This window comes from Rhinopithecus roxellana, chromosome 11 (assembly GCF_007565055.1).
Source record: "Rhinopithecus roxellana isolate Shanxi Qingling chromosome 11, ASM756505v1, whole genome shotgun sequence".
NCBI classification, from domain to species: domain Eukaryota; kingdom Metazoa; phylum Chordata; class Mammalia; order Primates; family Cercopithecidae; genus Rhinopithecus; species Rhinopithecus roxellana.
This window is the reverse complement of record NC_044559.1, coordinates 97,153,911-97,169,891: the sequence shown is the minus strand read 5'-3', so window position 1 is coordinate 97,169,891 and position 15,981 is coordinate 97,153,911.

Sequence of the window (15,981 nt, the reverse complement as noted above, 5' to 3'; positions counted from 1 at the left end):
TCACAGTCTCTCTAGATTGTATTTGATCTCCTCAAACTCCCTGCATGTCCCTGGATTTGGGGCCAAAGGCTGTTCAAAGACAGGCATTCTGTCACTCCCAAAACAAACTCATGAGGGAGAGACAGTTAAGCTATCCCAGGACAGGGGTTGCTTGAGAGCAGATGGGGGATGGTCCGAATTTTTGGTAGGTCTTCAGGGGCCTTCCTTACAATGCTGGGATGTGGCCAAAATCGCCTTATGGCTTTTGGGGGTTGTCAGCAATGGGCAGACCCACATTTTCCTACTTCCCTGAAGAATTTCTGTGCTGGAGGAATTACCCTCCCAGCCTGGGGACAAAACTAACTGTGCATAACCAAAGGGCAGATGGAAAATAGTAGAAAAAGAACAAAAGGGGCCAGGCAGGGTAGTTCATGCCTGTAATCCCAGCACTTTGGAGGGGAAAGGCAGACGGATCACTTGAGGTTAGGAGTTCAGGACCAGCTTGGCTGACGTAGCGAAACCTCATCTCCACTAAAAATACACAGTAGCTGGGTGGGGTGGTGTACACCTATAATCCTAGCTACCCAGGAGGCTGAGGCAGGAGAATCGCTTGAGCTGGGAGTCCGAGGTTGCAGTGAGACAAGATTGTGCCACTGCACTCCAGCCTGGGTGACAGAGTGAGACTCTGTCTCAAAAAAAAAAAAAAAAAGCTCACTTTGGGAGGCCGAGACGGGTGGATCATTTGAGGTCAGGAGTTCGAGACCAGCCTGGTCAACATGGTAAAACCCTGTCTCTATTAAAAAACACAAAAAATTAGGCAGACGTGGTGGCAGGCGCCTGCAGTCCCAGCTACTTGGAAGGGTAAGGCAGGAGAATTGTTTCAATCCAGGAGGCGGAGGCTGCGGTGAGCCGAGATCACGCCACTGCACTCCAGCCTGGGCAGCAGAGTGAAACTCCTTCAAAAAAATAAAACAAAAAACAAAACAAAACGCTAATCGAAAAGGAACAAGAGAGCCTCCACTTGCCGTTGGTTTTTGGTCCAGATTCCTGAGCAGAGTCCTGGGACCCATGCCTGGACAGGACTAGGAAGGGAACAGAAATGAGCCCCTTCCTTTCCCACCTCCTAGACAACATCAGGAAGGGCTAACCAAAGGAAGGAGACTGGGAGCGGACAGAGGACAGGTCAGAGGTGAGGGGGAGGGAGGGGTAACTGAGGGCTGCATGCCCTGCCCCTGATGCTTGTTTTTCCTATGGGGAAATTTGATCCCAGTTCAATCCACCGCCAAGATTCCCTGAACGCAGGTGAAGTAAGATGCCAGGCAGCCTATTTAACATGTACACAAACCCAGCCCGACTCCCCAGTCATCTGCTGTTGGAAGTACCCAAGGGACAGTTGCGTGGGAGCTCTGCTGGTCATGTGACACTTGTCACAAGCCCAGGGTGTGGGGAAAGGGTGGATTAACCACAGAAAGCCTGGCACAGCCAGAACACCCCTGGATCCTCTATCTGGGGAGAGTGTCTGGTTACCACGCGCAAATGATATGCAGAATTTCTCATGTCTGTAGAGCTTGCCATGGTTCTCTGTTCTTAGAGGGGTTTTTTCGGGTAGCAGATGTGGCTGCATGGTAGAGTTTTAAATCACCATGGCCTGATCCAAACACCAAGAAATTCTGATTTCGTTGGTCTGGAGGCACACAGACAGCAGTCTTTCTGAATGTGCCTCCAGGACTAAGACCCACTGACATGTGGGAGCTCAAGTGATCTTCCAGTTACCCCACTGAGAAAAGGGGGACGTTTCATGGATAACAAAACAGTCTCAGCAAATGAGATGATTTGCTTAAGATTATCTGCAGACAAGTCATTAGATTCTCTTGTCCAGAAACCACAACGTAATTGTCCCTTGGAGGAAAAAAATAATGTCTTTTAAAGTGGATTCATAGGTTTTGTGGTGTCTACAGATACTGTGATTTTATTTGACTCTTACAAAGTGAAGGAAGGAAAGCCATCTGAGTACCTGGGGTCCCACCTGCATTCTCACGTGCCGTACTCAGATGCGGGAGAGTAAGAAACATTCAGCCAGTGGTTGACATGTGTTTCCAATGCATGAACATTTGTTCCACATGTTTTTGGGCTCTCCAGGAAACTCAGCCATCAGTTATTCATGTCTCTTTTTTTGTTTTTTCTTGTTGGGCGCAACACAAGGGCTCCCTCCACGTTGGAGAATTCTACTTTCCCATGGCTACTCTCGATCAGTCACTGCCACCTTCCTTAAGAAAATATCACCCCAGGGCCTGAAAGCAAGCTGTTTAGTGCAGAGCCTGGAACATCTGAATTGCAAAGACAGGCTTGAACTAGAATTTCTGGCTCGAGACGTCTTGAGGCCTGCAGACAACTAATACAAGAATAATTTTGTATTAAAGAATAATTTCGTAATGCTGCAACAAGACCCTCAAGAGGTTTGGGGATCCTGACTTATAAACAAGGCGCTCGTCTCACAGCTGCCTGAAGATGTTTGGGGCGGGCATCCATGACTCCCAGGATGGGAGAAAGAGTTAAGCTAAGGGACACTGTTGCCTTTGGTGTGGTAATGGAAGTGCAACTGTTGTGTACACGCATGATTCCCCCCACGTACAGCACATGCAGTATACACACCAGCAGTACTTGCGACACCCAGCGCATGTGCACTCCACACATGCTCACACAGCACCTGCATACACAACACACACATGCAACACACAAAATTCACAGTAGATGTACACATAATTCAAGTTCACACAACTCCTGTATACACAACACACATGTAGCACACACAACACTCAATGTGCACTCAATGCAAGCTCACAACATGCATGACGCATGCACACCACACACACATGCAACACACAAAATTCACAATACATGTTCATTCAACACACACCACACACATACAACACACAGGACACACCATACATGTGCACACAACACAAGTTCACACAACACACATAGCACATGCATATACTTCACACACACACACACAACACACAGGACACACAGTACGTGTGCATTCATTGCAAGCTCACAACACACATGCATATACACCATACATACATGCAGCACAAACAACACAGTACATGTGTATGCAGCACACACCCAATCCGGCTTCTTGGGGACTTCACTGAGCACTTTCAATAATTAGCCAGCAGGGGACAGCATTGCAAAGGCTTTTCAGGACAGGCATGCTCCCTCAGGAGGCAACAAGTGTCAAAGATTCATCAACTTTACAACCTACATCCAGTTGCCTATTATGTACCAGGCATTTTGCTAGGTGCTTCCAGCCATGATGAAAACGGAAATGTCTCTTCCTTCAGGACTAAGCTTCCTTCAAAAACTCGAGAGATGGAAGATGGTGTGGGGGTAAGGGGTTGCGACTGAGAACCACCACGTGGCCGCCTGGCTCCGAGGCTGGGCTTGGGCAGTAAAGTCGCTGCCTTGGATCTAGCTCTGCCACTTAGTCTCTGCCCCTTTTCTGTAACATGAAGTGGCTGCTACAGCAGCAGCGTCTTGCAGAAATACAGTGTGAGCTGCACATACAATCCAAACTAAATTCTCTAATCATGCAATTAGAAATGGGAGAAAGAAGCAGGTGAAATTAATTTTAGTCATATGTTTTATGTAACCCAGCATATCAAAAATAGTAATATATAGGACCAGGTATGGTGGCTCACGCCTGTAATCCCAGCACTTTGGGAGGCCGAGGCGGAAGAATCATCTGAGGTCGGGAGTTCAAGACCAGCCTGGACAACATGGTGAAACCCCATCTCTACTAAAAATACAAATCTACTAAACATACAAAAAAAAAAAAAATTAGCCAGGCATGGTGGCAGGCACCTGTAGTTCCAGCTACTCGGGAGGCTGAGGCAGAAGAATCGCTTGAACCTGGGAGGCAGAGGTTGCAGTGAACTGATTGCTCCACCTGCACTCCAGCCTGGGCAACAGGGCAAGACTCCATCTCAAAAAACCAAACCAAACAAAACAAAATAGTAATATACATAGTCAATGTGTAATATAAACAGATTGAGCTAATTTACATTCACTTTTTGTACGAAGGCTGCAAATCCAGGGTGTATTCTACACTCACAGCATGTCTCAATTCGGACCGCCTGCACTCTATGCACTCAGTTGCCACCTGTGGTTGGGGCTTGTCGTATTGAACAGCCATCCAACTAGAGTTTTCAGGCTTTGCAGGGTGTTAGAATCACCTGGTGGTGGGGGAGTGGCTACTAAAAAATTTCTTGTGCTCAAAACAACGAAACAACAAACAAATACAGTGATCAGGCCCTACTATATTAATTCTAGTCTGTCTGAAAGCCTGAGGCTGTCACCCAAATACCAAATGCCAGCCTAGCCCATTTATTTTCCCTTTCCAGTGTGCACCTCCTTCCTTCACATCACACACACACACACACACACACACACACACACACACATACACACACACACACACACAGTTTGGAGTCTGAAATTAGGAGGATCACTTGAGCCCAGGAGACAGAGGTTGCAGTGAGCCAAGGTCACACCACTGCAGTCCAGCCTGGGCAAAAGAGCGAGACTCTGTCTCAAAAAAAAAAAAAAAAAAAAAAAATCCAAACCACAACATAAAACAGAGGGAAAAAGAGAAGATACAGTCGCGCTCTTCTTCATCTCTTGGTTGCTGGACCTTGTACATCCCACAACCTTTGCTGACATCCCTCAGAGAAGCTCCGTCACTTTGTCCTCCTGCTCCCAGCAGATGCCAAGCCCAGGAAGGGCCCCTCCTCTTGTCACTGTCCCTCCAGGCCTGGCAGAGCCGGTTCCTTTGTTAGTGAGGAAGCTGTGATCCCGGGAGCAATGGCCCTTTCCTCTCTGGGCGGAACACGGAGCTCAGCCTCTGCCCTCCCTCTCTCTGCTCCTCCTTGTCACCTTCCATTCACAGGCCTGGGACAAGGACCCTCCGGGATCCTTGCCTGCAGTCCTTTTGGTTGGCAGATGCTGCTGATTGGCATGGGCTGACAGCCTTCCTGAGGGGGATGTCTGGAGGCCACCAGCTGCCTCCACACACAGGTGCCCAGGTGTGTGGCTGCTTCAGTTCCAGCAGTCATCGCCTTTCTGGGGAAATTCCATGCAGGATGAGGGGCTGAGGGAAAACCCCATGTACTTTGGGACCCCAGGATAAGAGGATAATTGTTCAAAATCCCATTGACATCACTTTTTCTCTGTAGGGAGCTGCAGATTAATGGTAAAAAAAAGCAAATGAGCAAAGTAACTCCTAGTTACCCTATCCATGTTGGGGAAGAGAAGTTTGGAGACACTAGTGTTATGTAGCATTTATTTTCTAGACCTAAGCGTCTACTCTGCCATGGTATTAGCTGTCCTTGGAAGCGTCCCTAACTTTCCCAAGCCTCTGTTACCTCATCTGCAAAATAGGAATACCTGATGTGCCTGGCTCTCAGGGTTGTTGTGAAAACGGAAAGAAAACAGCAGCTGAGCATTGTCAAGGACTGTGACAGGGCTGAGGTTTTTACCCCATTTGTCAGGTTACAACTGGGCCTGCCAGTTTCATGAATGGGGATAGAAGACACAAAACTCCTGGGTCAGAGCTAAGGGCATTTATTACTCACTGCAACAGCAGTAGCCACGCATTTTCTTGCGTGGGATCTGTAGACTCCGATACCCAGAGTGCGATGTGAAGAGGCCCGGTGAGATGGTCACACCAGGCAGGAACCCTGAGTTTAGGAAAGTCACTTATTTTTAGAATGGGTAGGAAGCCTGCCTGACCTTTGTCCCTGAGAGAGACATTATCTTTATTCTGGGCAGTAAACAAACCTACCCTTTCCTCTGGAGAGAGACACTGACTCGATCTTCCCAGGCTGCTCTCTGCACAAACACCCTTGGAAAGCTAGTCCGGAACAAAAGCAGTCTGTGCCTCTCTTGGCAAAACAGGCTTCTGCCTTTCCAGGCAAGAGACCCATGGAGAATTTTCTCCCCACCAAAGCACTATTGAGAAAGTGCAAGTGCTACGTATGTGTAAGGTACTTGAACCTCATTTACCCTGACAATTGCCCTGTGAGGTGGGAGGGGGTAAAAATGACCCTATCATGATGCTTATGTGGAAAGAGAGTCAGGCATAAGAGGTTCAGCACGTGTCCAAAATCACCCAGCTATTTGGTGAATCACCATGTCTAGCACTGAGAAATCTAGGCTCTAGGCCCTCTGCTATTTCTACTACACCACTGGCAAGATCATCTTTAATACCCCTCAAGTCTCACTCATTCCCACTAGAATCTACAAATTGTGACAGGCCATCAACAGTGAGCAGTCAGCACCATTAGAAAACTCTGCAGCTTCCAAGGCTGAGTTCATTTGAAAGCAGGTGATGTGTGTTAAATAACCAGGCTTTGTTCCGGGTTCTCAAAATTCACCCAACATGCCAACGTGGGTGTCAAGGGGTTACGAGGGAGTTTGCGGGCACTCGGAAGCAGTTGAGACCCCATGAGCTGCAGAGTGGTGAGCGGGACTGAGGCGTACGGGAGTGGGAAGTCGCTGACCCTCACACCCGCACTGATGTTGCTGCTCTTCTGCTTTGCATAAGAGGGTTCATACCCGTTCTTTTTGTGCCAGAAGGAGGGACAGGCGCAAAAGTTCTGTGGCCTGGGGCTTGAGGTCTCCCTGTTGTTCAGCAAGTGTCAGCAAGGGCCTCTGGCCCTGGAGGGGCTCTCACTGAGCTCCTGTGGAAGTGGGACATGTAGAATCCCCAGTTCCTACACTGTCTCCTACGGGGCTCCAGCTTGGCTTGGACCTCTTTCCTGGTGCACAGTATGACTGCTGATCGACACTCACTGAATACTTAGCAAGTGCTAGGCGCTGTGCTATGCCAAGATCCTCGCACACATCATCTTATTTAATCCTCACAACAATCCTTTCTATAGGTGACATGCTTGTATCGCATGGTAAGTGACAAAGCTCCAACTCATTGCAGATCTTATCTGGCTCTGAGGCCCAGATATGCTTCCAACAAAGGACTTGTGAGTTATCTTCACATTTTTAGAAATAAAGTTGGGGTCCAGGGAGCAGAGCCCCTGAAAGCCTCTCTTTTGTGCCACCCTGTCGCAACAAAGCACTTCCAACTAGATCTTTAGGTAGACAGGTCTGCAGGTTCTGCTTGTAGGAAAAACAGCAAGCAAGTAGCACAAGCCGCCTGGATGTGGGGCTCAGAGAACATGTCCTTCGTTGGCGTGCATGTACACTGCCCTCTAGTGTTGAAACGCCAGCAGGCTGCTACCTCTGCTCAGCTTGCACAAGAGGTCAGCCCCTCGCCTTCTCATGGGTAGCAGAACAGAGCCCGGCATTTCCCACTCTGAAGAATGGGCCACTTCCCACTGAGTGGCCTTTCCTACACAAAGGGCAAGGAACCCCGCATGAAAATGTCCCGAGCATTTTTGTGCTGCCTGGGGCAGCTGGCCACTTTCAGCAGGCTTCACTCTACAAGCAGCTTTTTCCTCTGAAAGTGACTTCTGTACACCATTTATTATGATCTGTCATCTCTGAAGCCATTTATTTCAATGGCCAGTCATAAATATTGATACTTGACAGGATTTTCAACTTGGATTTCAAAAACCTCACATATATTTTCTATTCTCTCCCATGTCAGTATTCCTTTAGAAATCAAAACTACATCAAAAGAGATTCACCTGATTGCAGAGCTCAGTCTGTGAAGTCGGTGCCTCCCTGTCGCCCCGAGATTCCTAGAGCTGCCATGAGCAAGGCATATCAAAGAAACCTGCCCGTTGACAACCACGTTTTATTTTCACCAGAAGGCATCTTCTCTCCATTGTATAATATGTGATTCCAGGGTCTATGCAATGGTTCTGTAACTTGAAACCTCTCTGGATCAAGAGAAAAATGAAACTCTTTGTAGGCATCATTCATTGGAAGCACTCAATAAAGATGATCTATTGTAAATGCAATACATTTTCTGCTGGGTTTAGCTTATTTTTCTTCATGGTACAGCCTTATATATGTGGGATGGATTTGAACCAGATATAATATGGGTACAGTTATAACTCTGCAGGAAATCTCCTCAGAGTAACAGATCTTATCTTTATAATAAAGACAGCCATTTTAAAAATTTCGTATAAATCGTGCCCCACAAGGTTGGCAGAACTCAAGCATAGCATGCCGTCTAAGTTCATGCATGTGGCGTTTCCCGCAGGCAGAAATAACTCTTTCGATGGCTTCTTTTTGTACTTCCATAGTTGAAGACAAAGAAGACAGGTTCTATGGCAACATTATGAGGCCATCAAAATCAATGCTCCAAGCCCCACACTTCGTACTTCTTCTTTTCTCTACAACAATTACAAGTTGTTCTTTTGTTTTCTGACCTTCTCAGGTTCAAGGTCAAACCTCCTAATAAGTTTTCTATTTCTGCAAAACAATTGCTTCTACACTCAGCAGGTTTTCTTTTGGGTTTTTCTTTTTCTTTTCTTTTTTTTTTTTTTTTTTGAGACAGAGCCTGGCTCTGTCACCTAGGCTGGAGTGCAGTGGCACCATCTCAGCTCACTGCAACCTCTGCCTCCTGGGCTCAAACCATCCTCCCACCTCAGCCTCCCAAGTAGCTGGGACTATAGGCATGAGCCACCATGCCTGGCTATTTTGTTGCTGTTGTATTTTTAGTAGAAATGGTGTTTCACCGTGTTGGCCAGGCTGGTCTCGAACTCCTGACCTCAAATGAATCACCCACTGTGGCCTCCCAAAGTGCTTGGATTACAGATATGAGCCACTTTGCCTGGCCCACATTTATCCTTTGTGTTACAAAAGATCCAATTATACTCTTTTAGTTATTTTTAATTGCACAATTAAATTATTATTAACTATAGTCACCTGGTTCTGCCATCAAATACTAGCTCTTATTCATACTTCCTATTTTTTTGTACCCATTAACCATCCTCACTTCCTGCTCCCTTCTGTCCTCCCCAGCCTTTAACCATCCTTCTGCTCTCCATCTCCATGAGTTCAATTTTTATTTTTAGCTCTCAGAAATTTCATGTGAGGACATGCCAAGTTTCTCTTCCTGTGCCTGACTTATTTCACTTAACATAATGACCTCCAGTTCCATCCACGTTATTGCAAATGAAAAGATCTCATTATTTTTTATGGCTGAATAGTATTCCATTGTGTACATGTACGTTTTCTTTATCCATTTGTTCTCTGATGAATACTTAGATTGTTTCCAGATCTTGGCTAGTGTGAATAGTGCTGCGATAAACATGGGAGTGCAGATATCTCTTTGATACACTGATTTCCTTTCTTTCAGGTATATACCCAGTAGTGGAATTGCTGGATCAAGTGTTAGCTTTATTTTTAGTTTTTTGAGGAACCCCCAAACTGTTCTCCATAATGATTGTACTAATTTATATTCCCACCAACAGTGTATGTGGATTCTGTTTCTCCACATCCTTGCCAGCATTTGTTACTGCCTGTCTTTTGGATAAAAGCTATTTTAACTGAGATGAGATGATATCTCACTGTAGTTTTGATTTGCGTATCCCTAATGGTCAGTGACACTGAGCACCTTTTCATATACTTGTTTGACATTTCTATGCCTTCTTTTGAGAAATGTCTATACAGATCTTTTGCCCATTTTGAAATCAGCTCATTAGATTTTTTCCTATAGAGTTGTTTGAGCTCCTTATATATTCTGGTTATTAATCCCTTGTCAGATGGTTAGTTTGCAAATATTTTCTCCCATTCTGTGGGTTGCCTCCACTTTGTTGATTGTTTCCTTTGTTATGCAGAGGCTTTTTAACTTGCTGTGATCCCACATGTCCAACTTTTTTCATGCAGTACTTGTTTTTTATAGTAAATACAGATAAGCAATCCATTCATACCTACATACCCATAACCCCAATTCCAGAAGTGATTATTGTTAACATTTTGGTGAAAACATGTCCAGGTTTTTTCTAAACTTTTGTTGTACTATGGTATTGACTTCCTGCTCTACCAAAATAAAATAGCGGACCTGGTGTACTCTGCCTCCCTGTTTTGTCTAATATCTAGACACAACTTTGCTTCAAAATAAATATTTATTGATAACTCACATTATTGATATGTGCCAGGAATTGTATTAGCCCCTGTGGATTTGTGAGACAGACACAGTCCAAACCCTCATGACACTGTTGCCTAGGAGGAGGGGACAGTGACATCTGATACTTTCAGCACTCTCCATTACAGTCCTTATAATGGTATGAAGGGGAAGCCTAAACCAGAACTGCCTAACCTCACCTGGCCAGGTCAGGGGAGCTGCTGTGGACCATGAGGCTCAAACAGACATGGTGGGTGAATGGAAATTGACAGAAGAGAAGGCGAAGGCCAACCAGCACAAATGAGTGGCACACACAGGCACCAAGATAAAGGACCGAGAGAAGAGCTGGTGGATGGTCTATTGTACTGTGTCTGAAGACACCTCAGGTGGCTATGGGACCGCTAGCATTAAAATCACGTATGTACTAGTTAAAAATGAAGTGTTCTGGCCCCCATGCCGGATGCACTAAATCAGCGTCTTCTCTTTTAACACATTCCAGGCACTGGAATACACATTCAAGTTTGATAGCCAAAGCCCTAGAGTCTCCATGGCTTGTGTGTGATGGCCAGGGAGCTCTTGCAGTGCAAATCTTACAGGGTCTTCCAGAACCAGCTCAGCAAGGGACTCCACAGGAGGCATGGGGGACAGGCATATTTGCTGAATCATAAAAAGCAAATGAATGAAGGTTAGTTACCGTATTTCATCAACTGCACGGGCACTTTTTTTCACATTTTAATTTCTCTGAAATTGGGATGCACTTATAATCAATGGCAAGTAGTAATTTCATCAATAGCCTTTTCTTCCTTTTTTGGAATGAAGCAAATAAAATGGCGTCTCTCCTGCGTGTGTTGAAATACAGCAGTTCTCTTCTCCCATACTCCCCCAGCGTCTCCTCCCTCATCTAGAAGACCCACCTGAGGGGATAGTCTACACCCTTTGGAATATTTGCTGCCATGTTAATTTGTATTGCATGAACTTTCTCCCTGGACACAATTTTGCCCCTGATATCTTTCATCACTTTCTTCTGGCACCTGTTTCATTTTTGCCTTTAGTCACAGAGTCTGATTAAAAAAAAAAAAAAAAATTGAAATCTGTTCTGGGTGCATCCTCTGGATTTATAGAGGTATCTCTATAAATAAAAATCTCAACAACCAGGAAAGTGAGTTCAGAACGCTTCCTCTGCAACTGAGACCAGCTGAAAGAATGACACAGAAAGGCAGAGCATTCAGCAGTAAAACTTAATATCTGAACAGAGAGGTCTGTTCTGGGGTTTCCAAGGTTCTGGGCTCCATCTCAGGCAGGAAGGCAGCGACCAAGGCCCTTCCTGGGGACTTTCTAGTAGGATGCGGGGGGCTGTGTCGTTCCATCCCTCTCTGTGTCATCTAGTCCTAACCTTTCCTCTTTCCCGGCCCCAGTCTCACCCACCAGCTGCCCCTGCCCCCGCTGCCCTGATGGTTTTCTCCTGAAGATGTTAGGACCCTCATGTACAGCCTCTGCCTCTGCAGAAAACGGGAAGGGTCTCCTCTGTAGAGCACACAAGGATGGATGAGGTCTGCTGTTCCTAGAACCCAGACACTTGGCATCTAGACCCCTGTATTTGCCATTCACCTCTTCTCAGGTATCCCTGTTATAAACAGCAAGGGCCACTGTGCAGGCAAAGTCATTTCCTCTATGGAAGGGGCCTCTCCCAGGAATGTGAGAGTTTGCACTTGACAGACCCTGGAACTAAATTACACAGGCAACTGCTTACAGATAACCCTCTTGGCCTTGTGGTTGCTCCTTTATTAAACTGAAGGCACTACTAACCCGCCCCCAACATTTTTTTTTTTTTTTTTTTGAGACAAAGTCTCCCTGTTGCCTAGGCTGGAGTGCAGTGGCATGATATTGGCTCACTGCAGCCTCAAACCCTTGGCCTCAAGCGATCCTCCTTCCTAGGCATCCCAAAGTGGGGGGATTAAAAGTATGAACCACCCCTTTCTTCGTGGTAGTATGTTTCGTTTTTTGGTGAGACAAAATCATCCTGCTGCCTTTGAGGTTCCGGTCACATCAGCTAGTCGCAGAGACACAGGATGCACACTAGCTGCTTGGTATTGCCATCTAGTGAGCTTCCATCTGCCCTGGGGCTAATGCTCAGCTCATTGATGGTTTAACTGTGTCAGGGCCTGCCGGTTGCCAATGAATAACTATTGTAACTCTCTTTATTAGCAACAGAACTTTGATTTTATTTAGAACCACAGTGATGCCCAGTTAAGTGGACTACATTTCCAAGACTTCCTTGCAGCTTGATCATGTGACTGAATTCTTGCAAATGGAATACAGTCCTTCTGGGGTATGCAGGGTATTGGTTCCAGGTTCCCAAAGGACACCAAAATCCATGGATGCATAAGTCCTTTATATAAAATGATGCAGTGTTTGCATATAACATTTATATGTCCTTCTGTAAACTTTAAGTCATCTCTAGATAACTTATGATAGTTAATGCAATATAAATGCTATGTAGTTATTATATTGTAACAGTTGTATTTTTAAGTTGTTGTATTGTTATTTTGTTTCTTTTTCTTGATATTTTTGATCTGCAGTTGGTTGAATTTGTCGATGCAGAACCTGTGAATATAGAGGGCTGACTGTATATGCAGAAGAGTGTAGGACTTCCTGGAAGTCTCTTTAAAGGAAGCTAACTCATCTGGGAGGATAATTCTTCCTCTTGTCAGCTGCCTAGAAAGTGTCCAAGATAGCCGGCACTATAGCAGCCATCTTGGACCATGAGGTTACTTACCTTCAGGATGGAAGCCACTGCAAGGATGCTGGAAAAGAAAGATACAAAGAGCCCAGTCCCTGATTGCCAAGGAGCTTCTGTGCTCGCTGGCCCTGGACTGCCTGTCTCTGGGCTCCTTTGAAGTGTGAGACAAATAAACTTTCACTTCACTTAAACCACTGCTATTTTCAATTTTCTGGCATAGGCAGCTTAACCCAATCCTAACAAATGCATTTTGTATTGTAAGAATATTACCATTGAATTTCATGACTAAATAGAAGATCATTCTGTCATCCTCCTAGGATGCAACAAGCTAAAAGGAACAGCATGGATGTTGGGGTTACTGTGAGTAGGTCTGAATCCCTGCTTGGCTGCTAGCTGTGTGCTGCAGGCAATAATTCAGCCTCTCTGTACCTGTTTTGTCTCCCACAAAATGGTGTGCATTAAATTAATTAATGCATATAATATGCGATGCCCACAGTAAGGAACCAACATGTTGTGCATTTTATTTTAAATACTTAAAAATTCTAGGTATAGATTGAGGATCCCGTATCCAAAATGTTTGGGAACTAAGGAGTTTTGGATTTTGGAATTTTTTGGACTTTGGGATATCTGCATATACATAATGAGATATGGAATGTAAGCCCGAACAAGATTTTTTTTTTTTTTTTTTTTTTTTTTTTTTTTTTTGAGATGTGTCTCACCCTGTCATGCCGACTGGAGTGCAGTGGCGTAATCTCAGCTCACTGCAACCTCCGCCTTCCATGTTCAAGCAATTCTCCTGCCTCAGGCTCCTGAGTAGCTGGAATTACAGGTGTGCACCACCACACCCAGCTAATTGTTGTATTTTTAGTAGAGATGGGGGTTTCACCATGCTGGACAGGCTGGTATCAAACTCCTGATCTCAAGTGATCTGCCCACCTTGGCCTCCCAAAGTGCTGGGATTACAGGCATGAGCCACGGTGACTGGTCAAAACACGAAATTCATTTATGTTTCATACACTTTATATAACATCTTAAATAATTTTGTGTACTCATCACATGTGGTCAGGTGTGAAATTTTCCACTTGTGACATCATGGCATTCAAAGAGTTTGGGAATGGCTGGGCGCGGTGGCTCACACCTGTAATCCCAGCACTTTGGGAGGCCGAGGCAGGCAGATCACGAGGTCAGGAGATCGAGACCATCCTGGCTAACACAGTGAAACCCCGTCTCTACTAAATATACAAAAAATTAGCCAGGTGAGGTGGCAAGCGCCTGTAGTCCCAGCTACTCGGGAGGCTGAGGCAGGAGAATGGCATGAACCCGGGATGTGGAGCTTGCAGTGAGCCGAGATGGCACCACTGCACTCCATCCTGGGTGACAGAGCGAGACTCCGTCTCGAGAAAAAAAAAGGGTTTTGGATTGTGGAGCATATTGGATTAGGGGTGCTCAACCCTGTAAATGCAGATTTGGGTTTATTTCCACACAAGCTGACCCTGTTATCATAATCTTAGAAATATACCAGTGGGGCCGGGTGTGGTGGTCATGCCTCTAATCCAGCACTTTGGGAGGCTGAGGCAGATGGACCACTTGAGGTCAGGAGTTCGAGACTAGCCTGACCAACATGGTGAAACCCTGTTTCTACTAAAAATACAAAATCAGCTGGGTGTGGTGGCGCATGCCTATAATCCCAGCTACTTGGGAGGCTGAGGCAGGAGAATCACTTGAACCCAGGAGGTGGAGGTTGCAGTGAGCTGAGATTGCACCACAGCACTACAGCCTTTGTGACAGAGTGAACGTTTGTTTCAAAATATATATATATATATATACACACACACATAAATATATATATATACACACATAAATATATATATATATAAATATATATACACACATAAATATATATATATATAAATATATATACACACATAAATATATTATATATATATATAAATATATATATATATACCAGTGGAGTTAGATTAGGTAGAAATACCCATGGTTCCATGGTTGGCCCCGGTGTGGTAGCTCGCACCTGCAATTTCAGCCCTTCAGGAAGGCTAAGGCAGGCAGATCCCCTGAGCCCAGGAGTTTGAGACTAGGCTGGGAAAGATGGCAAAACTCCATCTCTAAAATTAAAAAAAATTAAAACAAACAAACAACCATGGTTAATGTACAGGACAGAGTGGGGAAGTCAAGAGAAGAAACAGTGACCAGGGTCTCCAGAATAAATCTCCTCTAACTCCAAGAAAAGCTGGGCTTTCCAGCAGAAACCAAACCAGAGGCCCCCTGGAGCTCATATGGGTTAGCACTCAGTTTCCCATGGAGTTTTGGTCCCCCAAACCCTAAGCAATGTAGGACTGGCAGCTTTTCCAGCCAGTCAATTGCAAGCTGACCACTTGGGGAAACACTGGTGTGTGGGGTAGAAGCAGAAAGGCGATTTAGCTGGTGAGACACAAATATCTCCAAAACTAAGTACATTTAAAAGGACCCCAGCAGCCAAATAGTGAGAAAAGCAGTCTATGTGGGTGACTGCAGATTAATGCCTTGGGCTGACTGCCCAGTTTATAAACACCCCAGTGCCCTGCCCTAACGTAAGAAAAACATGTCGGGAGAATTCAATAGTGTCAGTCCCTTGGCTGGGCCATAGCGACGGTGATGGGGAGACGCATGATAAGTTACTGGAATGGGGGAAGTGGACCACCCTGGTGAGAGAAATGGCAGGACTCCCACCCTGGCCATGACCCAGTCCGCAGTCACGTACAGACGTAGTTTTCCAATTGTTTTACTCTTGAACCCTTCTGGCAGGACAAAAGACCCTATGGACTTTCAGGTTTGCCAGAAAATAGTTATATAAGCTTAGAGTTGGAATAAACCAGCTAACTTAGCTCAATTCCCCTCTCCACTTACAGGATGAAGTGTTCCAGGGAAACGGCGTCAATGTCACAGCTAGTTAATGGCAGAGCCAGGCCCAGGATGAGTCCCCCAATTCCTGGGTTGTGTGTTTCATCTTCTAGCATGAATGTGGTCTAGGGATTTTTTCAGTTATATTTTAATATGTGGATTCAATTATCAACCAACTAGGGGATAGTCCTTACTTTAAAACCCACATCTCAATGTGATCTGAAATTTCAGACTACCTAGAGGGCCCTGGGATCCTCAAGCTTTG